The sequence below is a fragment of the Calliphora vicina genome, chromosome 1 (assembly GCF_958450345.1).
Source record: "Calliphora vicina chromosome 1, idCalVici1.1, whole genome shotgun sequence".
Taxonomy (NCBI): Eukaryota; Metazoa; Arthropoda; class Insecta; order Diptera; family Calliphoridae; genus Calliphora; species Calliphora vicina.
The window spans coordinates 151,448,726-151,458,855 of NC_088780.1; positions in this window are offsets into that span (position 1 = coordinate 151,448,726).

Sequence of the window (10,130 nt, forward strand, 5' to 3'; positions counted from 1 at the left end):
ATAACTCATATTCCTAAGCAATCGATTTTTCATATGAAAAAACTCAAAAATCTTAAATCCTTAATATCTTTGTAAATAAGCGTTTAATCAAGAAAAGCAGCTCGTTCTGTGATCACTCATATTCCTAAGCAATCGATTTTTCATATGAAAAAACTCTAAAATCTAAAATCCTTAATATCTTTGTAAATAAGCGTTTAATCAAGAAAAGCAGCTCGATCTGTGATCACTCATATTCCTAAGCAAAACTCGATTTTTCATATGAAAAAACTCAAAAATCTAAAATCCTTAATATCTCTGTAAATAAGCGTTTAATCAAGAAAAGCAGCTCGATCTGTGATCACTCATATTTCTAACCAAAAAGCGAAAAAACTCAAAAATCTAAAATCCTTAATATCTCTGTAAATAAGCGTTTAATCAAGAAAAGCAGCTCGATCTGTGATCACTGATATTTCTAACCAAAAATCGATTTTTCATATGAAAAAACTCAAAAATCTAAAATCCTTAATAGCTTTGTAAATAAGCGTTTAATCAAGAAAAGCAGCTCGATCCCATATTCCTAAGCAATCGATTTTTCATATGAAAAAACTCAAGAATCTAAAATCCTTAATATCTTCGTAAATAAGCGTTTAATCAAGAAAAGCAGCTCGATCTGTGATCACTCATATTCCTAAGCAATCGATTTTTCATATGAAAAAACTCAAATTCTAAAATCCTTCATATCTTTGTAAATAAGCGTTTAATCAAGAAAAGCAGCTCGATCTGTGATCACTCATATTCCTAAGCAAAAATCGATTTTTTATATGAAAAAACTCAAAAATCTAAAATCCTTAATATCTCTGTAAATAAGCGTTTAATCAAGAAAAGCAGCTCGATCTGTGATCACTCATATTTCTAACCAAAAATCGATTTTTCATATGAAATAACTCAAAAATCTAAAATCCTTATCGATCTTTGTAAATAAGCGTTTAATCAAGAAAAGCAGCTCGATCTCTGATCACCCATATTCCTAAGCAATCGATTTTTCATATGAAAAAACTCAAAAATCTAAAATCGTTAATATCTTTGTAAATAAGCGTTTAATTAAGAAAAGCAGCTCGATCTGTGATCACTCATATTTCTAACCAAAAATCGATGTTTCATATGAAAAAACTCAAAAATCTAAAATCGTTAATATCTTTGTAAATAAGCGTTTAATTAAGAAAAGCAGCTCGATCTGTGATCACTCATATTTCTAACCAAAAATCGATTTTTCATATGGAAAAACTCAAAAATCTAAAATCGTTAATATCTTTGTAAATAAGCGTTTAATTAAGAAAAGCAGCTCGATTTGTGATCACTCATATTTCTAACCAAAAATCGATTTTTCATATGAAAAAACTCTAAAATCCTTAATATCTATGTAAATAAGCGTTTAATCAAGAAAAGCAGCTCGATCTGTGATCACTCATATTTCTAACCAAAAATCGATGTTTCATATGAAAAAACTCAAAAATCTAAAATCCTTAATATCTCTGTAAATAAGCGTTTAATCAAGAAAAGCAGCTCGATCTGTGATCACTCATATTCCTAAGCAAAAATCGATTTTTCATATGAAAAAACTCAAAAATCTAAAATCCTTAATATCTATGTAAATAAGCGTTTAATCCAGAAAAGCAGCTCGATCTGTGATCACTGATATTCTAACCAAAAATCGATTTTTCATATGAAAAAACTGAAAAATCTAAAATCCTTAATATCTTTGTAAATAAGCGTTTAATCAAGAAAAGCAGCTCCATCTGTGATCACTCATATTTGTATCCAAAAATCGATTTTTCATATGGAAAAACTCAAAAATCTAAAATCCTTAATATCTTTGTAAATAAGCGTTTAATCAAGAAAAGCAGCTCGATCTGTAATCACTCATATTTCTAACCAAAATCGATTTTTCATATGGAAAAACTCAAAAATCTAAAATCCTTAAAGAAAAGCAGCTCGATCTGTGATCACTCATATTTCTAACCAAAAATCGATTTTATATATGAAAAAACTCAAAAATTTAAAATCCTTAATATCTTTGTAAATAAGCGTTTAATCAAGAAAAGCAGCTCGATCTGTGATTACTCAAATTACTAAGCAAAAATCGATTTTTCATATGAAAAAACTCAAAAATTTAAAATCCTTAATATCTTTGTAAATAAGCGTTTAATCAAGAAAAGCAGCTCGATCTGTGATCACTCATATTTCTAACCAAAAATCGATTTTTCATATGGAAAAACTCAAAAATCTAAAATCCTTCATATCTTTGTAAATAAGCGTTTAATCAAGAAAAGCAGCTCGATCTGTGATCACTGATATTCTAACCAAAAATCGATTTTTCATATGAAAAAACTGAAAAATCTAAAATCCTTAATATCTTTGTAAATAAGCGTTTAATCAAGAAAAGCAGCTCCATCTGTGATCACTCATATTTGTATCCAAAAATCGATTTTTCATATGGAAAAACTCAAAAATCTAAAATCCTTAATATCTTTGTAAATAAGCGTTTAATCAAGAAAAGCAGCTCGATCTGTAATCACTCATATTTCTAACCAAAATCGATTTTTCATATGGAAAAACTCAAAAGCAGCTTGATCTGTGATCACTCATTTTTCTAACCAAAAATCGATTTTTCATATGAAAAAACTCAAAAATCTAAAATCCTTAATATCTCTGTAAATAAGCGTTTAATCAAGAAAAGCAGCTCGATCTGTGATCACTCATATTACTAAGCAAAAACCTATTTTTCATATGAAAAAACTCAAAAAACTAAAATCCTTAATATCTATGTAAATAAGCGTTTAATCAAGAAAAGCAGCTCGATCTGTGATCACTCATATTACTAAGCAAAAACCTATTTTTCATATGAAAAAACTCAAAAAACTAAAATCCTTAATATCTATGTAAATAAGCGTTTAATCAAGAAAAGCAGCTCGATCTGTGATCACTGATATTACTAAGCAAAAATCTATTTTTCATATGAAAAAACTCAAAAATCTAAAATCCTTAATATCTTTGTAAATAAGCGTTTAATTAAGAAAAGCAGCTCGATCTGTGATCACTCATATTACTAAGCAATCGATTTTTCATATGAAAAAACTCAAAAATCTTAAATCCTTAATATCTTTGTAAATAAGCGTTTAATCAAGAAAAGCAGCTCGATCTGTGATCACTCATATTCCTAAGCAATCGATTTTTCATATGAAAAAACTCAAAAATCTTAAATCCTTAATATCTTTGTAAATAAGCTTTTAATCAAGAAAAACAGCTCGTTCTGTGATCACTCATATTCCTAAGCAATCGATTTTTCATATGAAAAAACTCTAAAATCTAAATTCCTTAATATCTTTGTAAATAAGCGTTTAATCAAGAAAAGCAGCTCGATCTGTGATCACTCATATTTCTAACCAAAAATCGATTTTTCATATGAAAAAAACTCAAAAATCTAAAATCCTTAATATCTTTGTAAATAAGCGTTTAATTAAGAAAAGCAGCTCGATCTGTGATCACTGATATTTCTAACCAAAAATCGATTTTTCATATGAAAAAACTCAAGAATCTAAAATCCTTAATATCTCTGTAAATAAGCGTTTAATCAAGAAAAGCAGCTCGATCTGTGATCACTCATATTTCTTACCAAAAATCGATTTTTCATATGAAAAAACTCAAAAATCTAAAATCCTTAATATCTTTGTAAATAAGCGTTTAATCAAGAAAAGCAGCTCGGTCTGTGATCACTCATATTTCTAACCAAAAATCGATTTTTCATATGAAAAAACTCAAAAATCTAAAATCCTTAATATCTTTGTAAATAAGCGTTTAATCAAGAAAAGCAGCTCGATCTGTGATCACTCATATTCCTAAGCAATCGATTTTTCATATGAAAAAACTCAAAAATCTTAAATCCTTAATATCTTTGTAAATAAGCGTTTAATTTTATCTTTAAATCTTAATTCCTTAATATCTTTGCAAATAAGCGTTTAATCAAGAAAAGCAGCACGATCTGTGATAACTTGTATTTCATATGAAATCTATTAAATCACTATTGTCGAACCATTAATAATAATTAGTTAAATTAAGAAAATGGAAAATCACAAATGATATAACATATGACACAAGTATAAGGAAAATCAATTCAATTCAATTATTTAATTAATAAACCAGGAAACGAAAGAATTAGGACACAAACTCATATACAAACACACATGAGAACAACAATGCAACGAAACGAATTGTCTAAAAAGAAATTAATACAAAAAGAATGAACAAACAACATTTAATATGAATGAAATTATGCAAAATCATGCAACACATATGTAATTTTGAAAACTTTAAACAATATTAGAGCATAACACAGCATAACACAGCAATCTAATACAATTTTCATTCTTGCAACAGCAACAATGACTAAACAAAGAAAAAAATGAAAAGAGAAGAAAAGAAAATGTAAGAAAAATGAATTTCCGCTTTCTATTGCAACCAATATATTTTTTTTTTCTAAACACACATGTAGGCAGGCATTTATAGATAAACCTTTTTATAAACCATTCACCGTGACTTTTGAACTCCATATGGACTGACTGACTGATTGAACTGAACCAATAGTGAGCCAGCCACCATATACAACAAATAACAAATATTCAATTGAATATACTGGAAGACTCTTGAGAATAGTTTTTTTGTAGTTATGAAGCAGACAATTCATACTCGTAGTTTTTAGGAACATGCAATATTCCACTACATACCTGCAGCAGCAGGAGCATTTTCATGATCATAATAAACTCAAATCAACGCAACATCTTTTCGAAATATTAAACAAAAAAAAACATAGAAAAGAAAATCGCTTTACAAAAAATAAATATGAAAGCACTCTGACATACAGAAGGACAAACAAACAAACAGTTAAAGTTAAACGCAACTATAGCAAAAAAAAAAAAGGAAAAAAAGCAAATGCTCTCCATGAACGAATATAAAAGAAAAAACGATTGAAGAGATTTTAAAAAACTATTAAACAGCAACTATAAAGAAATGCGAAACCCCAGACACGGTTTTGGAAAAATCTACTAAATCTGATTTTGTTTCTTTTTTTTATTTGTTGTGTTTAGAGTGTGTTTCAGTTGTTTAAAAAGTAGACAAGTAAAGTAAGCTGTAGTGGGACATAGATAATGTGACCATACATCCCCATTTGTCAGGATTGACCCCCTTTTTGAAGCCTGCATACCGCCTACATTCTTTATCCCGCTTTTCAAACCTCAAAACCTTAATTTTGCAAATTTTGAAAAAACTATAAAAATATAAAATCTTTATATTTTAAACTTATTTATTGGGTGTATGACTTAAAACTGCATGATTTTTTCTTTTGAGGCCAAAAACGAATCAAGCCAATATCAGATACTCTGTTCTGAAGTGAAGCATTCTGCACCGATCGAAGCAAATAGTAGCCGGACGGGGCATGGTCTGGACTATGAGGCGGATGAGACAAAACTTCCCAACCACTTCATTCTAAATACTTTTTAACAGGTATTAGAACATGTGGCCGATCGTTTTCATGATGGAATATTACGGTTTCATATGTGGCCTCATATTCTGGGCGTTTTTCGGTCAATACTCGCTATGCGTTCGGTACAAGTTCCCTGTGATGGTCTTGTCAGTTTCCAGCAGCTCATAATAGGTAGGACACTTTTGCTCCTTCCAAATAAAGAGAATTACCTTAGCACTATGCATATTCGGCCGGATGGCCGGGCTTCACATACGATCTCTTATGCTTCGGGTTATCTTAATGGATCCATTTTTCATCGCAAGTAATGATTCGATGCAAAAACTATTCTCTTTTATAGCGTCAAGCATCATTTCGGACATACAAAAAACAATCTTTCAAGGTCTCTCGGCTTCAATTCGTTTGGTATCCAATTTCGCTGTTTTTGATTAATCCTGTTACTCGTACACGTTTTGAAATTGCTGCTGGAGTAGCTCCCAATGATTTTGCAATCTCTTGTTGAGCTTGACAACAATCTTCATATAGTAATGCCTCCAATTCTTGGTATTCAAACTTTTGGGCTGGCCTGGGCGATCTCTGTCTTCCCATTCAAAATCACCATTTTTTTACCCCACAAAACATCTCTCGCACGTTGAAACCGATGGAACGCGTTCAACATAAGGTTTGGAGAGCAATCGGTATTCTTTACACATAAATTGGAGTCACTTCTTAGTCATTATTCCCTTACATCTTCTTAATCTCAGATATTGATTTAGTTAAAAGTGAATTACACTTTTACAATACGAACTTCATTGTTATTATTACGACTAAATACAAATAGTTTTCTTCTTCCATTTTTCTAAGTTTCTACTGTTTCTTATATTAAAACTGATTTTTTTCTTTTTGAAATCCTTTTAACTTTTACAGTTGCTTTTGTTGCGCTATTTAGATACATTTCTTTCTTTAACATTTCATTATTTTCTCTCTATGTGTCTATGGTTATACATATTTATAAGTAAGTAGGTATACTAAACATTAAACCAGAAAAAAAAAACAAACAAAAAAACAATCTTCAAGATGAGCTTATGATGAACATGCGATTTATTTGTGTTCACCTTAAATCTTAAACACCAAACATTTCTTCTCACAATATAAAATACGACTACGAGTGCAATATATTTGTTTGAATAACTTTTGAAAGCAAACAAAAAACGACTTGAAATAAACATTTTTCTTTTGATTTTGTTTCTTGGCCAGAAGCATTCAGAAGCCTGCACTAACAACAGCAACCATCTCAACTACTACCACCACCACCACCAACTGACACTTCATAACAGGAGAACTGACGGCATACAATTGATAAATAACAAACAATTCAAATCCTCGCCGGAAAAAAAATATCCACTGAAGTTAAATTTCCACAAATGAAATATAGAAAAAATAAAACACAGATTCACAAAACTTTTAAACTCAATAAAACACCTTCATCTTCTTCTCGTGTCTGACTTACAGTCAAACAATATGAAGAATCTGAAATCATGGTTTCGCTATGTGTGGATGGCTGTATGTGCCTGTGAATGTGGCAGGCAGTCAGTGGTGTTATTTTTGGGTTGCATACCGATAATATTTTTAATGCAAAATTAAACAACAACAACAAAAAAATCAGAGCATCATATAAGTATACAAGGAAATTTACGAAATAAATTTTGAAATGGGAAGTAGCCGCAGCAGAAAAACTAGGGCAGTAGCATTTGGAGGAGTAGTGGAACTGAAACTTAGGTATTTCTTAGTTTGCTTATTAAGACATTAATTGGCCCATGTGTCCGAACGACTTCTTAATTCCTGTTATCCCCGTGAGAATCAACAGGTACTTCTGACAAATTTGATCAAATTCTTCAGTAAATTTGTCTTATCTTAGTCTACGCTTCCATAGAGAGGCACACATTCCGATATATGTGCAATAATACAATGTACAATAATTATACCCATAAGAATCCTAATCGAGTCAAGAGAGTTTTGGTAGTTTCCCTGACCAGAGACGGCTACAAATGGTAATTGTACGCCAACTGTGTTTCAGTTCTTACAATGTCTATTTGTATATCAAACTCTATATCACAACCAACGTGAACGTTCCTTTGCGCAAGGCGTTTGCATTTGTTGCGCACTCATCTACAATTTCATTTCCCCAATGCATTCTTGACCTGGAGCAATACCGTATTAGCTCGACAAAGTGTTGTCTATGCTGGGCCGGTGAGAGTCTTGATTGATGAAGGTCTGTTACGAACCAGTGCCCATTTTCGTGTTTCAGCCGTCAGTGTAGATTCAGATCGCGACGCCCAGAAGAACAGAGTTTGAGGTCCAGTCATCCCATTTCGGTATTCTTATCCTAAAGTTCCTATTACAATTCGTTGTAAATACTTTATAGTCCGTTCGTTGCCTTTCTTTTGTTGGATAGAGCAGTGAATAGCACGGTCATGTTTCAGCCCGCCTGACCCTTTGAGCATTGGATCAGACTTAATAGAATTACATTTGATATAGATATCGATGGAAGGTATATCTAGCATTTCCAGAGTGTGTTTTAACTTCCACCGCTCTCCACCAGACAATAGCGCTATAGGTCAGGATATCTTCTCTGATCTCTTCCCAAAGATTATCTTACATTCGTTTCCCATTCGACTCTCAGCTTTACATTTCCATACGGGCTTAGAGTCTGGAATTACACAAAGGTATTTGGCTTCTCTCCAAACTTTCAGAATAGTACCATCCAACCGTAATGGTCTGAATTCCGGTATTTTATATATTCTGGTAAAAATAATCAATTCGGTCTTTGATTGATCAACCCCCCATTGATCCGCTGATCAATCATTCAGGATATATTCACGTTATTAAAAACACCCTCCACATCCAAGAAACATGCCACCTTCCTGTCAAGAGTGCTCTCAATTGTACTGACATAATCATGGAAGACCATCTCTTCGAACTTCCCTTCCTGGTATGCGTGGAACCAGGGTTGGTTTGGGTAAAGGAAATCCCCTCCCCAAAATTGAGAATATCGATTGCTGGAGTTGGGCTGGGAATATGACATCTGGCCCTGATAACGTTTTTATTTTCGGTAACAATGGAACTTACTAATTCACCTATGTAGATTTGAGAAACTGCAAAGAGCTCTGAACCAAAGCTCTCATTTCCATCTGGAATGTATGTTTCCAGAAGCAGTTCTAAAGTTTCGGTAATACTTTCAGTAGAGTTACCATCTGGTTCCTTCTGGAATCCTGGAGTACCATGATCTTTGAATAGTACTTTCCGTAGACGTGATGCCTCCGTGGAAGTTTCCAAATCTCCGCGGAATCTATATTTCCCTTCTAGCTTCCTTCCGTCTTCAAAGAAATATCGAGCCCTAACAGTGAAAATATCTTAACAATATATTCGATTTTCGTTTTTTACAAACAGTCAAAAAAATGACTCGATATAATAAAATTTCTCTTTCAACCAACAATCCAACCGGATATACTTCTCCAATTTGTAACGTGCAGTTAATGTTATAAAGGATTAAAGTTGAAACTAAAAACATTTCAACACATACAAAACTCTCATACAGCCAAAAGAAAAAAAATACATTTTTTCTTTAGTACAAATACGAAAAAAAACACTCTCTCTACAGATGGACGAATCGTTGGATAGATGGATGGGTTGGACATAAAATGCAACTGTGCTTGTTGCTTGCGCTGCTGGAATTTTAACCAGACTGTGGAGTTTAAAGCCGAAGAAGAGCAAATAAAACACAAAAGTAACAATTTATAAAACAACAAAAATCTTCGTGGATTTTTAATTAGCGCAATCTTTGTTTTCATTTTGTTATTCGTTCAGCAAAAACTTTAAAATCGAAAATACTGGCGTTGTGTTCGAGAATAAAACAAAGTATTCCGACGTAATAAAAAAATTAAAGATTGGATAGGATCGACTGTGTGGAATCCTACAATTGAAATGGAAAAAAATCTCTGGTATAAAAATGTTGCCATCATCACATGACTTTCAAAGAAAAAGCTACATTTTAAATGAATGCAAAAACATCAGAAATAAAACTCCTGAATGCTAGTAATTCCAGACAATTTTGAATGAAATGGATCTACTCCTAAGAACTCTTAAGAGAAGTGTATTTTGGAACAAACCTTTTTTTAATTGAAAATTTGTTAAATACTTTATTAAATTAATACCTGTGCTAGTCATATTTACAAATATTGGCCAATTAGGATGAACAGCTCTTCCCTTTCCATAATGGGAGCTAGTATTTTCCAACAATCTAATAAATATGTATATTTAATGCACTTTTGTAGCGCACACTATAAACAAAACAGTTGTTGTATGACCATTTAGACGCTACAAAATGTTTACAGATACCGACAGTCAGAGAAAGATGGACACAAACAGACAGCCAGCCAACAGCTACAACATTGTACTGTTGAGTCTGCTGCAAATGATGACAATGTACGCGGTATTGACGATGATGATGGCAGTGGTGGTGGCGGTTGTGGTGGTGTTCGTTCATCTTCTTCGTTTTACAGACACTTCTCAGACTGTTTTATGAATGCAAATCAAATCAAGACTTTCGATAAGTATTTATTTAAAAATTTTAAGAATT